This window comes from Vombatus ursinus, unplaced genomic scaffold (genome assembly GCF_900497805.2).
Source record: "Vombatus ursinus unplaced genomic scaffold, bare-nosed wombat genome assembly UNPS02015352.1, whole genome shotgun sequence".
NCBI lineage: Eukaryota > Metazoa > Chordata > Mammalia > Diprotodontia > Vombatidae > Vombatus > Vombatus ursinus.
In genome coordinates this window covers 2,839-27,208 of record NW_020955130.1, presented here as the reverse complement: position 1 = coordinate 27,208, position 24,370 = coordinate 2,839, and the positions used below count along the sequence as shown (strand labels likewise).

The following is a 24,370-nucleotide window of genomic DNA, read 5'->3' as shown; positions in this document are numbered from 1 at the left end:
GTGTCAAAATTCCCTCTTCCAACAGAATAAAGAAAGCTTTGTGTTTATGACTTTGTTTTTTCTTAGGTTTTATTTTATTTTTTCAGAGTTATTTCTGTTTTGATTTTATTTTTATGTCTGTTCTCTTAGTTTTTATTTTATTTTTCAGAGTTAACTGTGGTTGTGATAATCTGTGTGAGCTCTTTGTTATTTTCAGAGTTAACAGTGGTTGTATAACCTCTGTGACTCTGGTCATTTGTTTTTAGAGTTGACAATTGTATATGGCGACTTATTTCCTTCTCATCGATGACCTTCTTGGAGTATATGCCTAGCAGTGAAATCCCTGAGCCAAAGAGTATGGACATTTTAACTACTTGTTTGCATAATTTTAAATTACTTTCCAAAATGGTTCTACCAATTCTCAGCTCCACCAGCAATTCGTGTTAGTATTTTTCCAAAACCTTTCCAACATTGACTTTTAGTTTTTGTCATCTTCACCAATTTGCTGGATATGAGGTAAAAATTCAGGGTTGTTTTGATTTGCATTTCTTTTCTTATTAGAACATTATTTGATAAGGTTATTAATTGTTCACAATTCTTCTTCTGAGAACTAGTTGTTCATATTCTTTCATTGCATCACTATTGGGAGATGGCTTTTGGACATCTTGGATACCAAACTCTTATCTGAGAAATTTAATAAAAAGCTGTTGCTTTTTCCCCATTTAACTGCTTCTCCACTTATCTTAGATGCATTAATTTTGTCTGTGCAGAAGTTTTTCAATTTCACATAATTAAAACTATCTGTTTTATCTTTTGTAATTACCTCTATCCTTTTCTTGATTAAAAATACATCCCATAGCCATAGTCATTGGTAAGTTTTAATAAACTTTTTCCCATTCCTCTTTTTTGTTCTTTATTATAGGAAATGGTTCTCTGAAAGGTGGAAAGGGATAGATTGTTCTACTGTAAGCAATGGAAAAACCAAAAAACATCAATAAGAATTTATTTTAAAAAATGTTTGAGTATTGAACTGAGTAGAGGTTTTTTTCCCTATGATCCAAAAGCATTCACTGCCAAAGTATTCCCCTAAGTAATTACTTGGTAATTGAGGCAAAAGGGGAGCCCCCCAAGGAAATCTTGGGGTACATCACAGGAAGCTGAGCCTTCACCTTGGCCCCTTTCAGTTGGCCCTATGCTCAGGCCCCTTTCTAAAGGATGCATGACCAGAGGCTACTGGTTGGTCCCCATGGTCTCTGTCACTGGGGACTATGTCAAAGATGATTGACATCTGTGCAGGAAGAGCTGCTCAGTCAAACATGGAACTTTATATACAAAAGCTCTACCTTGGTCTTCTGACAAGGGTTGAGGGGATGTCAGTGGGCACCTCCCTCCCTTGCTCTGGACTTCTGTGGACCAGGTTCTATCTTGGGTGAACTTGAGCCCCCAAAGGGAGGAGTGGAGCTTTTTTTTTTTGTATTCTATACCTCATTGTGCCCCCATCCTAGGGTTCCAGGGAAAACTTCATATATCTTGGATTTAGCTGTTAACAAGGTCCCTTCTAAAAAAGTTATTCAATGTACAAAGTAGTAATTATCAGGTATAGGAAGCTGTTTATTCCCTCCTCTATAAAACAAATGCTTATAACAAAAGACTCATAAGCAATCACTGGCAAATACTGAAAACATAAAACAATAACCCTTCAATCCTAATCTGCTTTCTCAGGAGTAGGAAGACTCTTGGGATACTTGGAGTTTTGCTAAACAGGTTTTACTTTCACCTCAATCTGCGCTATCTGAGCAGTAACTCAAAATTCAGGTCTTCTGGTCAGCCAGAGCATGCCTCATTCTCCTGGCAATGGTATCATCCCCTCTAAGAAGGATATAGCTGCAGAGTGTACCTCCTGCTGCCAGCCAGCACCCAAGGACTTCCAACCTCTAGAACATACGAGGTAGCCTCCAAGACTAAAAATATCCATCTCAGCATTGCTTTTGACCACCTGTGCTCAGGAAGAGAAACGAAGCAGAAGATGCAGCTAGGGATTGTCTCAGGCTCATCGGTACAACGTACTGTGTGCCAAAAACTTGTACTCACTATCATGCGCACATAGCTGCAATAGCTGCCACTGGGTAGGGGAAGGGGAGAGAAACCACCATAGGAGTTGAGGGAGGTAAGAGACAGACAGACAGACGAGCTCTGGCTTCATTTTAAAAATCTGTTAAGTGGGAGGCTTCCTCGAACAAACACTGATTCTCTTTGGCACAATGTTGCCCCTCTCTCCACCAACCCCAGGTAATGTAGACCAAGGGACCCAAAAGAATCACGTATGCTTTTTAACAAGGAACATTTAACCCACTAGAAGGGGCCAGAGGAAAAGGTTCCCCTAATTACTCTATTACATATCAGTCAGCCAGGGTCTTCTTAGTTCAGGACATGCAGGAAGTGACAGGACCTGAATTCAAACCTGAATCTTTCAGGTTTAAATCTGGTCTAATTTCCACCCTTCTACTTCAACTGAAATCCTAAAAAACAAACAAAAAAAAAATATCAAGAGACGCTAGCTCTACTTCCTCCAAATGAAACACTATAATTTTTTAAGCACAGCTAAACCTGATTAACAGGTAAGTATCTTTTCCTCTTTTGAACCTCATATCTGCACTCTAGGAGAGGCATCAAGAGGAGCAGACAGAGTGTTGGGCTTAGAGTCAAAAAGACCTCGGTTCATATCCCATCTCTGACATTTACTAGATGTATGGTCCCCATGTGCTTCAGAAAACCCCTGAGAATTTATTCACGAATTCATAAAGGACTACTCAAGAGTTTCCCACAAGACAAAATTAGAGGTGCTTTTCAATAGCACCTATAGTCCTGAGTGTAAGACAGCCTTAAGAGGGACAAAAGCAGTAACTGCATTCCTTTTGTAAAAGTGTTATGCATCTTGTTTTCTAACATAGAAAGGCATATAGAAAAACATTTTTTAAATAGCTTTGATGGTACAGCCCTGCATCTGAAGCTTTTCATGCCCAAGAGTTCTCTTTCCAGACCATCCCATGAAATTGTTCTTATGTATGGTACTATATTGTACAATGAAAAACACCCAGATATGAAAAATGAAAATCTGGGCTCTAACACTTGCTGTGAGACTGTGGAAAAGTGAATCTCAGTGAACCTCAGCTTCCTCATCTATAAAATGGGAATAACAATATTTGTACTCCCTACCTCACAGTGTTGTTATGAGGAAAGCGCTTTGTCAACTTTAAAGCAGTACAGAAATACGAACTATTTTCAGTACACACTGCATACTCTGTGCCGACCTCCTCATATGACAACAGGATGGATGCCAAAAGTCACTTTGGTTCTACCAGTTTTAAAGATGCAGGTAACCAATCAAAGGGGTCAACCTCACCCATCTGTTAGATAAACAAGACATGCTCAAAAGGCCAGGTTACACTAATTTAAAAAAAATAGAGGCCTCAGAAAACTAAGTACCTTCATCACTACTGTGCAGTTTTTATCCTTAGGTTATTTTCATGGCCTCAGTTTTCAGATAATTCTTGTATGCATCATTCCCAGGGAAACAAAATCTTTCTCTTCTCTAGTGACCCCCATTACTCCATTGATCAAGTCACCTGGAAAAGATTCTTGCTGAACTCATTCTGTTAAATCATCTACTTTAAATGCTAATTTGAGTAGAAATGAATATGAAAAAATCTATCATGTCCCAGGAGCAGAAACTCTAACTCAGAGCAGCTTTCTGGTTTCCTATTTCTCACCAAACAATGTCTTTTGAAGGGCTCTCGTGGTTTGTTAGGTCATAAGCCATTAACTCTACTTGTTAACCGACCCTCAAAGAGTTGTGATAATGCCTTGTGATGCTCTGGAAATTTCTTCCAGGGCTTTTTTTTTCTTTTCAAATTGATTTTCTTTGAAATAAACTGTAGGCGAAACAGACATGGGCACAACAGTTTTGTTTTGTTTTTTTTTAATGTGACTATGGTATGTTGATTGCCTATGTTCTGTGAATGTAGGGGGATGTTTTGGCAGGGAGCAGAATGGCAGTACTTAATACCATCTCACATTTGAGTCTTCCAAAATCTTTTTTCCTACAGGGCTTAGCCTCTCACCAAATGTACTGCAAATGGCCCCGTCCCAACCAGAGTGGTAGTATCATCCATCACCCTCTATGCCCTAAACAGATTTTTCAGGGATAAAAGTCTCAAAGAGAACATGTTTTCCTTACAAGAGATTGAATTTAGATGATGTCTAAGATTTCTTGTAGCCTACTTTCAACCTCCTAGTTCTTTAAGCCTCACAGGCTTTTCCTCTCTCCACTGTACCTCTACAGTGTGGAGGGTCTAGGTCAATTAAAGATTGTGCCCAGAAAAGGAGAGAAGGAATAAGGATAATAAAAATCATCAGTGACACAAGAAGAAGAAGAAAATGCCGTGTTAAAAACCTTTGGAGAATAGATTACATATTGAATGTAAACATGTAAATTGCATGCTTTTTCAAGATTTAAGATGTGGGCTTATTTCCCACATCTCCTCTCCCTCAACTACTTTGTACACACCTGGACGTGACCTTTGGAAAATGTTAGTGGAAACCATTGTATCAGATCAACCTTTGCAATATGATAGTCATTACAGGAAGTGCACAAGCTTGCTCATGGTTACTAAGCAATTCTTTCAGGGCACTTTTTTTCCTTGCCATAATCAGGAAAAGCACAGTAGCTTAGCTGTGGGAGCATGATGACAGAACTTATTGCCAAAAGGTCTACAGTGGATATCAGTCTCTCTCCCACTCCAAGGCTGCCAATGGACAGCATATAAACGCAAGGGAATGTCCAGGCCTCTAAGTTAATGATCTTAAACTAACCCTATAGTTGTGTGTGTCGGAAGGAAGGAGAAAAAGACAGATGAGAACTCTTTCTGGTTGTTTACCCAGGCTGTTTGACCTACATCTACAGTTACGTTCCTCTGATTTTTTTTTTTTGGCATGCAACCGGGATTAAGTGACTTGCCCAGGGTCACACAGCTAGTAAGTGTCAAGTGTCCAAGGCCAAATTTAAACTCAGGTCCTCCTGACTCCAGGGCCAGCGATCTATCCACTGTGCCACCTAGCTGCCACTTGAATAGTGCATCTTAAATATAAGCCGGGGTGGCAACTTGCCTTATGAAGTATTGTGCAAAAAAAAAAAAATAGTTCTTTGACCAAATCTTCTGAGACTCTCTCTTTTGGATTTCCTGTTTCAGAAATAATGGGACCCTGACAGAAAGTGATCTCAAAACCCTGATAGCTTAAAAGGAAATAACTGGTGAAAGAAAAAAGCCAGATCACCAAGAGACCAAAGTGTTATTTACCAACCTGGACCAAATCCAGGTTAGGAAAATAAACAATCCCTCCCTTTCCTCACCATCTCACCATCATGGACTCCTTTACTATACAATTAGCAGAATCCTACACATCAACATTAGTGGTAACTTGCCTTATGAAGTATTGGGCAAAAAAAAATGGTTCTTTGACCAAACCTTCTGAGACTCTCTCTTTTGGATTTTCTGTTTCAGAAATCATGGGACCCTGACAGTCAGTGATTTCAGAGCCCTGATAGTTTAAAAGGAAATAGCTGGTAAAGAAAAAGCCAGATCATCAAGAGATCAAAGTGTTATTTTCCAACCTGGACCAAATCCAGGTTAGGAAAATAAACAATCCCTCCCTTTCCTCACCATCTCACCATCATGGACTCCTTTACTATACAATTAGCAGAATCCTACACATCAACATTAGTGGTAACTTGCCTTATGAAGTATTGGGCAAAAAAAAATGGTTCTTTGACCAAACCTTCTGAGACTCTCTCTTTTGGATTTTCTGTTTCAGAAATCATGGGACCCTGACAGTCAGTGATTTCAGAGCCCTGATAGTTTAAAAGGAAATAGCTGGTAAAGAAAAAGCCAGATCATCAAGAGATCAAAGTGTTATTTTCCAACCTGGACCAAATCCAGGTTAGGAAAATAAACAATCCCTCCCTTTCCTCACCACCCCACCATCATGGACCCCTTTACTATACAATTAGCAGAATCCTGCACATCAACATTAGGGTCAGCTTTATGAATAGACAGTTTATACAATCAGCTGCACAGTAGAATTTGAAAGGCACACAAAAGGACCTCCTGCCACAATTTAGATTGATTTTGAAATATATTAAATGATTCTTCAATACATTTGCTTCCTTAAATTAAGTCAGTAAATTGTCCAAATTCATTGACATTTCCTGACTGCAAAGCCACAGACTCAGAGTAGTAGAGCTAGGTAAAACCTTAGATATCATCCAGTCAAATCCTGTCATTTTTCAAATGAGGAAATTGAGAGATGAAGTGACTTGTCCATGAAACATAGCCAGCTAGTAATTGAGCTGGAACTTGAACCTATGTCTTCTGACTGGCAGATCACTATACCATACTCAAAGGATTCCCAGAGCAGAGCAATGACCATATTGCTGACAAGAGCAAGAAAATGAATTAGGATGGATTAGGTAATGGGAAATTAGATGATGGGAAAAGGATAAAAATAAGATGAGCATGAATTGCCTTGCCTACTAATCTAATCCACACAGTGGAGAGAAAATTATATTCAAACTACTTCCAAACCATTGCCATATATACTCAAGGTAAGTGATATAAATGACATTCTTGGTTCATGGGTAACTTCTTGATGTCATTAGGTCATTGAGAACTCCTTCACTTTTATGGAATTTGAAATGCTAACCTCTTTAATTCTTTTCCCCAGCAGCTAAATTAGAACCATTCACTAGATCGAAAGATTCTCTGTATGAGCTCCTGTATTTTGTGGCAAAGACTGCTCCTTTGAGTGATTATGTGACAAATGCACTAGGGAGGTGGAAGAGGAGAAAACTGGCACTCAACACTTATGTGTCCCAAAGAAATTTGTAAAAGATTATTTGCACAGCTGACTAAAGCTTTAAGAGGCTTGGAGGTGGGAGTGGGATGCTGCAGTCTTCTCAACCTGCATCTAGATCAGGATAATGGAATTCCAAAGATGGCATCCCACCTTTATATTCTTGAACAGGAAAAGTGTCATCTCTAACATGTGTTGGAGATGACCCTTCCTTTTCAGACATTCCAAGGTGATTGTTGCTGGGGAATAAGTGGTTCTGCTTCCAGAACTATGCTTTGGGATCTTTGAGTATAATGATTAGTTGGAGGGGTGAGGATAGTGTTAGAATATGGGAATAGAATGTTTCCTAATTTACTCAATGTTGGCTAACAAAGGGAATGTGGAAGATCTTAGGTATCATCCCAGGTATTATGAGAATGTTTAAGCCCTAGTAGACACTTATCTATTAGGGTTATAACTGGGGAAACAGATGGCAAACTTCTTGACTGGTTTCAAAAATGAAAACAAAATAAATCAATAAGCGATTAAAACTACATAAGTAAATAGGTTAGTAGCCAATTAATTTGAACTTGAATCATTCCAGAAATTTTTGACTAGCAAGTGCTGGGAGGATGACCTTGGATTATTCTTCCAAGTGAGGATAAAAGGAACATTTATGAAGTTCTACATAGCTTTTACCCTTAGGATTCTATATATTAATGTTAACAGATTCTATACAGGACTGGCAATAAACTTCCAGCCACAATGATCCTAAGAAGGAGAGAAAGGTATTAATATATGGCTATGTTTAAATGTGTATGTGCTTTTATATTTTTTCTGGTAAAGAATATCCTAGACTGAGAAGCATATGGTGCAATGGCCTGAGAATTGGTGTTAAAGCCAGGAAGGCCTGGGTTCAGCCTCCACCTCTGACACATATTAGCTGTGACCCTGGGAAAGACAATTAATGTGTTTTTGCTCTAGACAACTGTTTAATAATGTTGCAGAGAAATCACCAACCTGCATCATTTAGCTGCAGAAAGGAATGAAGATATCACTTTGGAAGGGAGAAGAGGGGAAAAGGAGAGCCCCTCAGACTCAGCCTTTCTCTTGGTCTCCTCTTCTCTTCTTGGCCAGTTCTTCAGAGTACTAGAGGATATGGATTTTTCATTGCCATATTCTAGCAGTATCTCTAGGACAGCAACACCTGATAGAGGTGTCTGCAAAGGGAGTCAGGACAGACTAGATGTGATGAGGAAATATAGATTCAAGATTTTACAAGGAGCTCAGCAGACAAGTTACAGTAACCTGAGGAAAACATTCTGAGAATTCCAACAGAAAGACTTTCTCTTGCCACATGTGCTCTCCAAACTTGAGACCACTTTTCCTTATTTACTGGTGGGAGACTATTACAGAAACAGGAGGGATGTTTTAACATTCTTTTTAAAAAATTTTGAGTTCCAAATTCTATCCCTCCTTCTACCACTCCCCTAACCATTGAGAAGGCAAGCAATATGATGTCAATCCAATTATACAAGTTATGCAAAGTCTATGTCCATATTAGCCATGTTGTAAAAAAACAAAAAATAAACCAACAATAAAAAGCAAGAAACATAAAGTGGAAAAAAATGTGCTTCAATCTGCTCTAATATCTCTCTCTAGAGGTGGATAGTAATTTCCATCATGCTTTAGATCATTGTTTTGGATCATTATCTTGATTAGAGTAATTAAGTCTTCCACAGTTGATCATCATTATAATTTTGCTGTTACTTCGTGCTATGTTATCCTGATTCTGCTCACTTCACTCTACATCAGTCATATAAGTCTTTCCAGGTTTTTCTGAAATCATCCTGCTTGTCATTTCTTACAGTTAAATAGTATTACATCACAATTATATACCACAACTTGTTCAACTGTTCCCCAATTAATGGGCATCCCCTCAATTTCCACTCCTTGGTCATAGTGATATTTGTCATCATTTGATACAGAGCTACAGATTTGTCACCATTTGATATAGAGCTACAAATATTTTTGTACAAATAGGTTCTTTTCCTTTTTCTTTGATCTTTTTGGGATACAGATCTAGTAGTAGTCTTTCTGGATCAAAGGGTATGCACAGTTTTATAGCTCTTTGGGCATAGTTGCAAGTAATTCTCTAGAATGGTTGGGCCAGTTCACAACTGCACCAGTGCATTAGTGTACCTATTTTTTCCACATCAAGAGGGGATATTTCATACCAACAATACCACCATAGTAAATACTCATTTCCTTTTTTTTCTTAACATTTTTTATTTGAAACAAATACAAAATAAGAAAAGAAAAAAGAAACAAGCTTATATATTAAAACTAAAATAATACAAAATAAGGGGGAAAGCATTGCCATGTGCCCAGCAGAACATGAGAGAGGATTCAAAATATACAGCAATAAATTTCCATATTAAGAAAGCCTATATAACAACTACTATGCATTGTGTTGAGAGCTGTCCATCTTTTCTTTGCTTCCTTGTGAGTTTTCCTTTGCTCTCTGATGTGCACTTTTTCCTTTGCTCTTTCTCCCTCTTTCTCCTCCCCACCACAGAAGGCTACAATTAAGCATGGATTTATTTATATATAGATATAGATATGTACATGCACATATACACATACATACATATATACATATGTACATATATAGACATATATAGATGTATATAGACATATACACACAAAGATATACATACATACATGTATACTCATATACCTATACATACATACACTTACTTATACATACATATACTTAGATGTGATAATCCTAGTCATATATAGACATATACATTTCTATGCATCTATGTAGATTAGACTAATTTATCCTCTGTTTCTCTGAGGGTGGATAATCTCTTCCTTCATAAGTCCAAGTCTTTCCATATTTTTCCAAGTTCACTGAGCTTGTCATTTCCTACACCACAGCAGTATTCCCACTTTATACTATCTAGTTGCTTTAAATAGTCCAAAACAACATTGATAAATATGGCTGACACATAGTGCAGTTTCACTATTTTTCTCTTTTGATTAGATCTATTTTAGCCTTAACTTTGTCTTAGATTATGATTACTATCCCTGCTCCATTTTCCCTAACAAATTCTATTCCTGATCTTTATTTTATGTTTGTGTGTATCTCTCATTTCCTACCCCTCCTGACTTCTTTACCTTCTACCTTTCCCTCCTATTACTTAACCTACCCCCCCCAAGGATCTCTGCCTTACCGTCCTATTCCCATTAATTTAAACACCCTCCTATACCCACTTTTAACCTATTCCCTCACCCTTCCCTCTAAAAATCCCTTATCCTCTCCCTCTTCCCTATCCTCTTAGCATTTTATTTCTTTCTGAATTTAGAAGACTTTTATACTCTTCTAGATATATATGTATTGTTCCCTTTTGAACCTATTCCCTATGAAGGTAGGTTTCCAGAACTACCAGCCCTCCTCCCCCATCTAATTCCTGTATATCAGTACTTCCTCTCACACCTCATATGTATAAAATAATTACTCTTTTTAGCTATTCTTAAATGGTTTTACTTTTTAAAATCATATCATACTCAGGTTTGCCCCAATCTTTCTTATGAACTACCCAATTGCTAATAACAATCTTAGACATACATTTCCTCATAAAAAAAGAAAACAGTCTGTCCTTATTGAGTCTTGTGTAATTAGTTTTTGGTATGTACCTTATTTCTCTTGATTCTTGTATGTCGAATCTTCTATTAAGTTCAGAGTTTTGGTTTGGTTGTTTTTTTTTTTTTTTTAACAAAACCCTGAAAGTCTGACAATTCAGTAAATGACCATTTTTTTTTCATTCAAGAATATGCTTAGCTTTGCTGGGTATGATATTTTCAGGCAGAACTCCAGTTCTTTTGCTCTTCAATATATAGTGTTCGAAGACTTACAGTCTTTTAGTGTCACCACTATATGATTCTAACTATGGCACTGCCATATTTAAATTGTTTTTTTTTTCTTATTGCTCATTGTGTCTTTTTTTGTTGTTGTTGTTTGTTCATTTTTTAGGCAATTGGAGTTAAGTGACTTGCCCAGGGTCACACAGCTAGTAAGTGTCAAGTGTTTGGTCTGAGGCTGGATTTGAACTCAGGTCCTCTTGACTTCAAGGTCAGTGCTCTATCCACTGTGCCACCTAGGTGCCCCCATTCATTATGTCTTATCCTTGAGGGAGGGGTTTCAGAATTTGACTATGATATTCCTGTGGGATTTCCTTGTAAGATCTCTTTCAGGTGTTGATTGGTAGATTTTTTTTCTATTTCTACTTTCCCTTCTTGTTCTAATGCTTCAGGACAATTTTCTTTATTTATTGTATTATTGTATCAAGATTCTTTCTTTGATCATAGCTTTCAAGTAGTCCAATTACTCTTACGTTTTCTCTTATTGATCTATTCTCGAGATCAGTTGTTTTTCTTATGGGATGTTTCACACTCTCTTCTATTTTTTCATTCTTTACATTTTGTTTTATTATTTCTTGATCTCTTATAACTTTGCTGGCTGGAGAGAGAGAGAGAGAGAGAGAGAGAGAGAGAGAGAGAGAGAGAGAGGGAGAGAGAGACCAAGAGACAGACAATCAGTCAGACAGAGACACAAACAGAAAGACAGAGACAAAGATAAAGATTGTTTTTCTTTCTTTTTCTTCTTTTTTTGGCTTTCTAGTCCCTGTGCATAATGAGTACTTAATACATGCTTGTTGGTTTGAATTAAATTATATATTCTTTTCTCCTTGAATGCTCTGCAGCATTTGACAATATTAACGACCTTCTGGATACTCTCCCCTCCCTGGGATTTTCTGATATTTCTCTTGGTTCTCTTACCCATCTGGTGTCCTTCTTAGTCTCTTTTGCTGGATCGTGACCCATGTCACTCCCACTAACTCTAGTGCCTTCTCAATGTTAATTATTTCCTATTTATCCTGCATATAGCTTGCTTTGAATATATTTGTTTATGTATTGTCTCCTCCATTAGATTGTAAGTTCCTTGAGGGCAGGGACTATCTTCTGCCTCATTTTGTATCCTCAGCACTTAGCACAATGTTTGGTACATTATTGATTGATCATCCTCCATCTTGTTGATCATGTGACCCCTCTGTAGTTACTTTACATGACTTTTCTCTTTCTAGCTCTTCTTGCTGGATTTTTTTTTTTGTAAAGTATAGAAATGCTAGTTATTTATATAGAGATCATTTAATAGTCTGCAACTTTTCCAAGGATATTGATTCAATTAATTTTTAGTAAACTCTCTAGTGTTCTCTAAGTAAATCAACATATCATCTGTAAAAAGTGGTTATTTTCTTCTTTGTTTGTGCTTATTTACTCAATTTCTTTTGATATTATTGCTGTAGATGGCATTTCTAGCACTACACTGAATAGTAATGGATATCCTTGCTTTAACCTCCTTGCTTCTATGATCTTTATTGGAAAAACCCCACTACAGATATTGTTGGCTGTTGGTTTTAGGTAGATATTACTTATCATTTTAAGGAAAGATCCATTTATTACCTTGCTTTCTAGTGTTTTTTTTTTTTTAAAAAAACATGAATGGATTTTGTAGCTTATAAAAAGCTTTTTCTGCATCTACTGAAACAATCATATGGTCTATTATGCTTATGGTTTGCCTAATATAACTGGTATAAATCCCACTTGGTCACAGTGTGTAATCTTTCAGATACGTTGCTATAGCCTCCTTGCTAATATTTGTTTTATAGGTTTCCTCCCTCTGTTTTGACTATCCTTGGTTTAGATATTAAGATTATATTTTTCATATAAGGAATTTGGTAGGACCCCTTCTTTTCCTGTTTTTCCCCCAAACAATGTAATATTGGAATGAATTGATATAATTCATAGAAATCCATAAAGTCCTAAGGTTTTCTTTTGTTTGGGAGCTCATTTATAGCTTATTCAATTTATGTTTTTTTAGGATTGGGTTATTTAAGTCCTCTGTTTCTTAGTCTGTTAATCTAGGCATTTTATATTTTTGTAAATAATCATATTTCTTTTAGATTGTAATTTCAATTTGCATATAATGCAGCAAATATTTCTTAACTATTTCTTCATTCATTGCGAGTTCATCTTTTTAATTTTTGATATTGGTAATTTTATTTTCTTTTTAAAAATTGATTTAGCATTTTATTTATTTTATTGGTCTTTTGAGGAGGAAAAAAAGGCTCCTAGTCTTTGTTTTATCTTTTACTTTCAATTTTGTTAGTCCCTTCTTTGATTTTTGGGATTTCTATTTTGGTGTCTAATTGGAGATTTTTAATTTAGTCAGTTTCCCAAGTTTTTTTTTTAGTTGTATGCTGAATTCATTAATCTGTTATTTCCCCCTTTCATTGATAAAATTGTATATAGAGACATTTTCCCATAAGGACTGCTTTGGCTACATCCCAAAATTTTTAGTATATTGTCTTATTGTAATTATCTTTAATAAATGGAAGGGAAGGAAAAATATGCATTTATATAGTACCTACTATGTGCCAGGCATTATGCTATGTGCTTTACAAATATCTCATTTTATCCACACAGCAACCCTTCAAGGTAGGTGCTGTTACCTCCATTTTATAGATGAGGAAAGTAAGGCACATGTAAGTAAGTGACTTACCCTGGGTTACACAGTTAGTAAGTGTCTGAGACCAGATTGGAACTCAGGTCTTTCTGACTTCAGGCTGGTATTCTATCCACTATGCCATCTTGCTGCCTCAATGAAATTAATGATTTTTTCTATAATTTGTTCTTTGATCCACTCATTCTTTAAGACAAGGTATTTATTCCACAATTAAATAATTTTTTCATTGCCTGTTGTTAAATATTTTTTATTTCATCAGAGTCCATTAAAGATACGTTTGTTTTTCTGAATTTGTTTGAAGTTTTAATGCCCTAGTACATAGTCAACTTGTGAAGGTACTATATACAATGGAAATGTATCTATACTCCCTTTTATTTCCATTCAGCAATCTCTAGAGGTGCATGATATCTAACTTTTCTAAAATTTTATTCAAGTCTTCTAACTTCTCATTTGTTTAGCTTTTGCATTTATTGATCTAGGTCTGAGAGGAATAAACTGAGGTAGTAGATTAGATGTGTGTTACAAGTAGGGTATGTTGGGGAATTTCTCAATCAAGAGGATATTGGTTTTCCTGAGAGTGTTTCATCCACTGGGATGTTCTCGGACTAGAGGGCAAATAACAAAACTAAATAGAAATGAGATTGGCACACTAAGAAATACATGATGGTGTGGGAAATCTTTATTGCATTATTTGAATGTAGCCCTGTGGGGCTGAAAGACCAAACCTGTTTTTTGTAGAACAGATTATGCTTAACTCAGGACTGCAGGTTATGCTGACTAGAAACCTTCTAGTGGAGGTATATCCACAGATTGGTGTGAGGATGTGTCTTAATCTGGAAACTGCTGAACACTCAACTGTTGTTTACTTGTTCCTTTTTTGAATCATACATAATCCCATATACTCAAAAGACTTTGGGAAGCAGACCACCTTTTTTCAACTCTTTCCCCTGCTAGATGAATTGATAAACTTCAAATTTTTTTTAGTTCTTGATTTCTTTCTGCCAAAAAGTTTCTTCCATCAAAAAGTTTTGATGTCAGAAGTGAGATATCTGATGGTCAATTTGAGAAGCCCAAAGTAGGACAGGACTGACCTAGATGAGATCGATCTGTATGGTGAGAACCAGGTGAGTAACCTTAATAATCCAGTGGAATGCAATATTTGTCCCCGTGTTTGAACTCTATATAATTCAGGGAGCATTAGGAGTCATTAGGACACCCTGACTCAGAATGTTCTGAGTAGGTTTAGAACAAGCCTAGCTACCTTTATCAGCAAATGATAAGATTGATTATCTTAGGACTCTTGAGGCAATGCTGTCATCTGTTAAATTTGGCCATTAATATTCTGTCTCAATTTTTTGCCTATCTGTCTCTTCCTGTATTTCCTACAACCCTACTGTGGCCATTAGAAATAAACTGGATACCTTTGTCTGGTGGCAGCCACCCTGATATACTGGTGAGTATGACACTGTGATCCAGGACTCAAATGCAAAGGCCACCAGTTGAACCACATGACCTGCCCAGAGGCAATATTTTATCATATATTTGTGTTGTGTCTTCCCATGTCCTAATATCCATTTAGTTGACTAAGTGACCTTGATAAACAGCTCACCGAATAACAGTACTACACCTATTCACTTAGGATAACCTCAGGTTAATGATGGAAGCACCAATGTGTATAAGTCAGATAAACTGCTGACCAGGGTTGAGCGTTTATGGGCCAAACCAGTACCCCTATAGTAGAAAATCTCTTTTTCTCCCACCTATGAGGTTCTCAGGAAAATGTGTTGTGTATTTGTAGATTCTGCTATGTTGAAAGATTTTTAAGGGGAAAACACAGCTGAGCAATAAAGTCTGCTGAAAAAAAAATGCAGAAAGGGACTTCAGAATGGTCGGTGGGGAAGATTAATGAAGTTTCATACTTGAAACAGCTCTCCAAGCTTTCTATAATCTGATGCTAAACTCTCCTTCTCAATAACCAGAGATTTACTCTCATTTCAGACTTTAACTTAAGATAAGGTTTTAGGAATTTAAAAAAGAAAAAAAAAAACTTCAAGATACTTTCTCTCTGTCATTTCAATAGTCAGATTGGGGTTACAGAGATAAAGTTAGACAAGTAAAGAAAGGAAATCTTTTTCTTGGTTTGTAAAAATTTATGGCATTATAAACTAATCAGAGAACAAATTTGTAACTGAAGTAAAACATTTTTACTGTAAATTTCCAAATTATAGCTTAAAGATTTTTGCAAATGCTGAGATATTTTAAAAAGGAGATAAGAATGTGAAACTTCCATTATAAATCTTTGGAATGGAGCTAATTTAAAATAGTGGCCTCTATAATTTGAGGTGCTGGCAGCTAATGGTCTTTGGGAAATTGATATTTTGAATGAGATCATTTGTGATTGTAAATCCAAACTAAATTATAATGTGATTTATATAAAGGGAGATAATCATAGTATTTTACCCTCTATAGGTAGATCATACTTTAATGAAAGAACCGTTTGATATTTGTCATTAAGGTGATATACCTAGAAACTGCAAGAATAAGAATGAAAAGTATAATTACTCTATATTGCTCTTCGGTATAAAATACCAAATTGATAGGGGATGAAGTGATGTTTTATGTAAGATGATTCATAAATGCATTAGACCAAATTGATATTTGACTGGCAATAAGTTTAAAAATCCATAATACTAGTTAAGCTTATTATTGTTAGGCTTACAAGTTTACTTTATAAAGAATATTTTTTATTTGATAGATTTAATATGATAGATTTTTATTTGATAGATTGTTTGACCATTAATTATTAAAATAATTAGAGTGCACCTGGAATAATATGTACTGAAGTCACATCTTCTTTACTATAGACAAATCCCAGATACAAAGATTTATTTCTGCCTTAGGAGTTACCTCAGATATGAATATTTGTCATCCTCAAGGCTTATAGGGGCTAGTGTTCTTTTGGGTTTTGAGTGAACTATCATCTATTCATTATTTGTGTGTAATCACAGCATGTGATTGTTTTCTTAATATGTATATGTATGTATGTACAAATATGATTGGCTTTCTTCTGTACCCCTTGGTAGTGGCAAATCTCATTCCAGAAGAGTTACAGAAATTACTGCATTCATGCTGGATATGAAAGTAGCTGGGATGAAATTGTAGAGAACTGAAGGGGACTGCCATTCCTACACTACTAGATAGATGGTGAAGTGAAGAAGTTGTCCATGAGAGTTGAGGAGATTAAGGAATTGAGTAGTTAGGATGCTGGAGGGGATATCAATATATATGTTGAAGTACCACAAATAATGGTAAGATCTGAGGAAAGAGGAAGACTATGAGCCAGATGCTAACCCTGATACAACCTCTCTGAGAAAAGGATACCTCTCTTGGAAAAAAGTGGATAATACTTGCACTATTACATGGTATACTTTGAAATGTTACGTAAATGGGTACCATTATGTCTGTCTTATTGAGGGCAGGAAAGGCAGAGCTTAGAATAGAACAACTGCCTTTAACCTGTGCCTTGGTGTAGGCTTAGCCATGGTGCATGGCTTAACCATAATACTGGATTTAATTTCCATAAAAACCAACAGAATATAAGCTATTCCTTTGAGAGAACTTCAATGTCTCAGGCCACAAATCTTCTGAGTCAAAACTTCATTAGTATTCATCATTAAAAGGATAGTTGGGAAATTCCTGGCATCTAAAAAGAAAGAAACATACATATACAAGTCTTATTCATTAAAGAAATCTCTCCAACACACCAACTCCAACAACTTCCCACCCCCCAAACCCAACCTCCCCAAATACACCCTTTCCCAGATTAAGAAAAACAATCTTTGTAATGGTTTGTTTTCTTTGGCCCATGCATCTAAATACTGAATGAGGACTTAGCTATAGATCCCACTTGCCTTGGGTTCAAGCAGGCTTTGTTCAGTTTCCTTAAACAGAAAGCATTTCTGAGATACAAGGAAAATAAATGGGTAGTATAATAGACTTGGAGTATAAGTAGACCTGGTAGTATAATAGACCTATAATATGGCAAACCACTCCAGTATTTTGCCAAGAAAACCCCAAATGGTGTCACAAAGAGTCAGACATAACTGAATCAACCGAATAGTAAACAAAAGATCTTGGCTCTGGAATCAGAAAACTTGGATCCAAGCTCTGCCTCTTGATTACTGGCTGTATGACAATGAGCAAATTATCAAAATGTCTCAGAAGCTCAATTTCTTCATCTTTAAAATGAAAAATAATATTTTTGGACAACTTGTTTTACAGGGTTATTGCAAGGTTCACTTGAAACTATGGGTACAAAGGACTTTTGTAAATGTCAATTACTATCATTAAGAAATTTGGAAGGGTCTGATTTAAGAAACTGAAGCCAACAGAGGGGAAGTGACCTCCCTTGAGTCAAACTGGTAGTAAGTGGCAGAGAGAGGAATCAAGGCTAAAACTTGAGACTTAAAATTCAGTGCTTTTCCCATGATAATTGTCACATTGCCTCCCTATACCATGGCATACCTTTATCCACATCAATTAACAAAACAGGCTTTGCTTCCACAGCATGGAGGGAATTTGAGAGCAGGAAAAGTATTGTGGTAGACTTTGGCCAGTCTGTACTATGAACTCTATTAAATTCTGATTGTTTGTTTAGAATCAGATAGAGGAGATATTCCAAGGGCAATTAATAGCATAGTAAATACTCCACTATGCAGCAGGTCAGTCAATAAGCATTTATTATGCCTGCCATATATGAGGCACTGTGCTAAGCTATGAGGATACAAAGAAAAGCAAAGGACAATCTCTGCCCTTGAAGAACACGCAATCTAATGGAGAAGATCATAAGCAAACAAATATGTAAAACAAACTATATACAGGAAATAATCAAGAGGGAAGGCACTGTAAATTTTTTGTACATGTGGGTCCTTTTCCATTTTTTATGATCTCTTTGGGATACAGCCCTAGAAGGGGCATTGCTGGATCAAAGGGTGTGCACAGTAGCCCTTGGGCATAGTTCCAAATTGTTCTCCAGAATGGTTGGATCAGTTCACAACTTCACCAACAATGCATTAGTGTTACAATTTTCCCACACTTTCTCCATCATTTATCATTTTCCTTTTTGTCGTATTAGCCAATCTGATAGGTGTGAAGTGGTACACCAGAGTTGTTTTAATTTACATTTCTCTAATCAATAGTGATTTAGAGTATTGCGTTTTAAACTGTGGGTCGTGACCACATATGTGGGTCATGAACCACAGTTTAAGAAGCATTGAAGGGGTTGCGAGTGAAAAAAGTTTAAGAAGACTATAGATAGCTTTAATTTCTTCATCTGAAAACTGCCTGTTTATATCTTTTGATCATTTATCAGTTGGGGAATGACTTGTATTCTTATGAATTTAAATCAGTTCTCTATATATTTTAGAAGTGAAGCCTTTAAGGGATCTAAGACATTTCCAAAAGTTTCATGATGGAAAATGCTGTCCACATCCAGAGAAAGAACTATGGAGTTTGAATGCAGATTGAGGCATGGTATTTGCTCTTTTTTTCTCTTCTATTTTGTTTTGTTTCTTCTTTCTTGTGGTTCCTCCTATTGGTTCTAATTCTTCTTTACAACATGACTAATGTGAAATATGCTTAATAGGAAGGTATATGTAGAGCCTATATCAGATTGCATGCCATCTTGGGAAGGGAGGTGGGGGGGGAGAAAATTTAAAACTCAAAAGCTTATGGAAGTGAATGCTGAAAATTAAAAATAAATTAATAAAAAAAAGAAATGTAATAATGATGATGACAAAGACAATGATGCTGATGAGGATGACGACAATGATGAAGATGATAAAAACAACAATAAAAGAGAGAAAACATGGGGGGGGAATGAAGTGAGGCCTTTATCAGAGAAACTGGCTATAAAAATTGTTTCCCAGCTTTCTGCTTACTTTCTAATCTTAGCTGCATTGGCTTTGTGCAAAAACTTTTTAATGTAATCAAAACTATCCATTTTGTACTTCATAATTTCTCTACCTCTTGTTTGGTCATAAATTCTTCTCTTCTCCATAGGTCTGACAGGTAAACTATTCCTTGCTCTCTTAAATTGCTTATGGTATCATTCTTTATGTCTAAATCATGCGCTCATGTTGACCTTATCTTGGTATACTGTGTAAGATGCTGGTCTGTGTCTAGCTTCTGCCTTACTTTTTTCCAGTTTTCCCAACAGTTTTTGTCAAATAGTGAGTTGTTGAACCAGAAACTGGAATCTTTGGGTTTATCAAATAGTACATTACTATATTCATTGACTACTGTGTCCTAAGTACCTGATTTATTCCCCTGATCTACCACTCTATTTCTTAACCAGTATCAAATAGTTTTGATGGTTGCTGCTTTATGATACAGTTTTATATCTGGTACAGTTAATCCATCTTCCCTTGCATTTATTTTCATTAATTCCCTTCATATTCTTGACTTTTTGTTCTTCTAGACAAATTTTGTTATTATTTTTTCTAGCTCAATAAAATAATTTCTTGTAGTTTGATTGGTATGGCACTGAATAAGTAAATTAATTTAAGTAGAATTGTCATTTTTATTACATTATCTCGGCCCACACAGGAGCAAATGATATTTTTCCAGTTATTTAGATCTGACTTTATTTGTGTGAAAAGTGTTTTGTAATTGTATTCATGTAATTTCTGAATTTGTCTTGGCAGGTAGACTCCCAAATATTTCATATTGTCTACAGTTATTTTAAATGGAATTTCTCTTTCTTGATTGTCTTCTGGGCTTTGTTAATAATATCAGATTACATACTGTCTTGGGGAAAGGAGGGGAGGGAGGGAGAAAAATATTTGGAACTCAAAATCTTATCAAAGTGAATGTTGAAAACTATCTTTACATGCAAATGGGAAAAATAAAATACTATTAAGTGTGGGGGGGAATAAAAAAAGAGGGAAGGCACTAGAATTAAGAGGGGTTGGGAAAGGCCTCCTGTAAAAGGTAGAATTCTGGTTGAGTCTTGAAGAAAGCCAGTGAAGCCAGGAGACAGAGGTGAGGGGAAGAGTATTCCAAGAATAGGGGAGAGCCAGAGAAAACATCCAGAGCCTAAGATGGCATGCCTTCTTCACAAAAAACAAGAGGCTAGTGTCGCTGGATGCGTGAGTACGTGGCAGGGAGTAAAGTGTGGGAAGACTGGAAAGGTGGGGGAGGAAGAACTCTAAATGCTGAACAGAGAATTTTATATATGCTCCTGGAGATGACAGGGAGCCATGAGGGTTTCTTAGCTGACATGGTGGCTTAATGGAGAATGGACTGGAATGAGGAGAGACTTAAGGCAGGAAGACTCACCAGAAGCCTATTACAATGGTTCAGGTGTGAGGTGAACAGGGTCTGCACCACAGTGGTGGCAGTATCAGAGGGGAGAAGGCAGCATATTCAAAAGATGTTAAAAGGGTGAAATCAACAGGCCTTGGCAACAGATTGAACATGAGAAGGGGTGGGGTGAGAGACAGTGAGGAGTCAAGGATGACACCTAGGTTATAAGCTTTGGGGGTGGGAGGATAACAGTGCCCTTGATGGTAAGAGGGGAAGTTTGGAGGTGGGAAGTGTGTGAAGGAAAGATAATGAGTTCAATTTTAGACATGAAAAATAAGGTTGCAAAGTTAGAAGACAGAAAACTAAAGACATGTACCATGCTTATTTTAGTGATCATGTTTTATATAATTTCTCAATAACCCTAGGCTAATGTGAAACCAGCCACCTAACGAGAATAAAAGCAGTCATGGGAAGAGGTGTGGGGCTTCTCTGAACCTCACTTGCTGAGGAATGATAGAGGAGAACAACAATCCTCATAGGAAATGGGTTTGGAGGAAGCTACTCCAGTTTTCTTCATCTATCCTTGAATGCCTATGACTATACCCTTCCATGGTAACATTAAACAATGTTGCTCTAGTGCTCATCTTCACAGAATCGAGGCCCTAGGGCACCCTTCAGACCTAATTTGGAGACCTTAGAAATCATCTAATCCAAACCCTTCTTTTTCCAAATTTTCTAAGAAACTGAGATTCAGAGAGGAAAAGGGACTCATTTATTGTCTCATAGCTAGTAAGCATCAGAAACACAATTAGAACCTAAGTTTCTGATACAAGGTACCACTCCTTTTGTATGGGAGAAGTTTGGTTACTGAAAGTGGAAAAAAAAAGGACCCATTGTGCATGAAAAAATGATAAAAATCTTCTACCACAAAATACAATTTTTCTATTAAACTATAAAGACAGACAGGAGGACTACATAGAGAACTGAACAGCCATGTTTGAAGGCAGACATATGACTGAAGTTGCAAATACCTTATTGCAATTTTACCTTTGACCATCAATTGCTGAAAAGGCTTTTTTCCAGACCTGGCCTAGCATAGGAGAGGTCCAGAGTGCTGCTTCAGATAAGAGGAAGAGGAGATTTGATGACCACTGTAAAATATTATACTTTGTAGATTTATAACTTCTCCATAAAGGACTTGAAAAAGCACTCCTTCCTTTAAAGTGCTGCACTACATCCTTACAGTAACAGACCTCTAAGAAAAAGTTAGATGTTAAGAGCAAAAACTCACTGATTTAAGGTCACATAGCGAAGGTTTTTGTTAAGGCCATCAATGACTTTTATGTCTTCTGGAGTCAACTGGAACTCAAACACCTGCCAGGGAAAAGAGGATATTATAATAAGTAGGATCTGCTTATAGCACCTCAGAATAGAATAGGCAACTTAATTGATTGCATCAGTCGCATTCTCCATGAGACTCTTGTAACTCTGTTCTGGTGTTGGAGGTGATTAGGCTAACTGAAAACTAGCTACTCCCACTTGATAGCTCCCATTTTCTTGTAGGTGGAGTCACCTTTTTCTAACTCCTCCTTTCAGAGTTGTAGACTTCCCCTAATCTAGAACTTTGCATGAACCCCTTGGGGATTCAGGATATTGATCCAACTGGTTCATGTTTAAAAATGTTTAATTCTGCTTTATGTAGCAAATAATTGTCCAAAATTTGTTGCAAACATGTTTTCCCCTGTGACAACAACCATATGTATATTCAAAGCAATATAGGTTTGTTTCTGAAAAAAATTCAGAACCATCATACACACAATAATTTCTGTGTCTGTATGACTGACACCACACTGACCACTTCTGACTCAGTGCAACATGTTGTTGAAGTTTCTCAACCTGTCATCAAATTGTTTCCAAACAGCTATGGTCACAGAAGTCCATATTTGGGTGCAAACAGATTTTCAATAGGTGATCAGATGTATGAGCATACTCTAACTTGCACTCTATACACCACATCAGAGAGCTCCTTCATTCCCCTTTGTTACCATATAATTCTATCTCATCAGTGGTATGATCACAGGATCAAGATGCTATGAATATTTGCATTCTTGCAGTGCAAATAAATGTCAGGCTGTTTGAAATCCATGAGCACTTATAAGCCATCTGGAAATTATCATGGACTATCACAAGCATTCAGAAGAAACAAACCTTATATTATCTCTCATTGCAATATTAAGAAAATAGAAAAAAGTTTACAAAAATTCACTGGAGAAAACAACTCCTTAATAAGAATTGGCCAGATGGAAAAGGAGGTACAAAATCTCACTGAAGAAAATAATTTCTTAAAAATGAGAATTGGGCAAGTGGAAGCTAATGACTCCATGAAACATCAAGAGTCAATCAAACAAAATCAAAAGAATGAAAAATATAGAAGAAAATGTGAAATGTCTCATTGCATTGACCTGCAAAATAGATCCAAGGGAGACAATTGAAAACATTTGAAACTATAATAAAAAAAAAACCTGGATATATTTCAAGAAATTATCAAGGAAAATTGTTCTGATATCCTAGAACCAGAAGGTAAAATAGAAATTGAAAGAATTGACCAAACACCTCCTGAAAGAGATCCCCAAATGAAAACTCCCAAGAATATTATAGCCAAACTCTAGAACTCCCAGGTCAAGGAAATAATACTTCAAGAAGCCAGAAAGAAACAATTGGAATATTGTGGAGCCATAGTCAGGACTATACAGGATTTGGCAGTTTCTACATTAAAGGACTGAAGGGCTTGGAATATTATATTCCAGAGGGCAAAAGAGCTAGGATCACAACCAAGAATCACCTACCTATAAAAACTGAATATATAACCCCCAAGGGGGAAAATGTATATTTAATGAAATAGAGAGCTTTCAAGCATTCCTGATAAAAAGACAAGAGCTGAACAGAAAATGTGATTTTCAAATACAAGACTAAAGAGAAGCATAAAAAGGCAAACAGGAAAGAGGAAAAAACATAAGGGATTCAATAAGGTTAAACTGTTTACAAGGGAAGATGATACTTGTAATTCCTTTTTTTTTTAGGCAATTGGGGTTAAGTGACTTGCCCAGGGTCACACAGCTAGTAAGTGTCAATTGTTTGGTCTGAGGCAGATTTGAACTCGGGTCCTCCTGACTTCAGGGTCGGTGCTCTATCCACTGTGCCACCTAGTTGCCCCTATACTTGTAATTCTTAAGAACTGTGTCACTATTAGTTGAGTTAGAAGGAGTATACATAGAGGGAGGGTCAGGTATAAGTTGATTTTGATGAAATGACATAAAAAAAATAAGGGATGGAAAAGAGGATTGCACTGGGAGAAGAGGGAAGAGAGGCACAATGGGGTAAATAATCTCACATGAAAGAGGCTTTAAGAATGAATAATGTATACATTCTGTTGGATATAGGAATCTAGCTTAGTATATAGGGAAGTAGAAGGGGTGGAGAATAAGAGCAGCAAGGGGACTGATAAAAGGGAGAGCAGATTGAGAGAAATGGTGGTCAGAAGCAAAACAGTGGTGAGGAGGGACAGTGATAAGAATGAGAAGGATAAACAGAGGGAAAATAGGA

The 24,370-nt window shown here is 36.6% G+C and overlaps 1 long non-coding RNA gene across 1 annotated transcript in view; it reads right to left on the bottom strand.

The window, feature by feature from the left end:
- Positions 1 to 16,263: 16,263 nt before the first annotated feature.
- Positions 16,264 to 24,370, bottom strand: part of LOC114031985 — a 9,268-nt gene continuing 1,161 nt past the window's right edge. Inside the window, exons 2-3 of the long non-coding RNA XR_003567787.1 lie at positions 22,059 to 22,141; positions 16,264 to 17,165 (exon numbers count right to left, since the gene is read on the bottom strand). This is a non-coding gene — a long non-coding RNA (uncharacterized LOC114031985). The remainder of the gene's footprint in view (positions 17,166 to 22,058; positions 22,142 to 24,370) is intronic.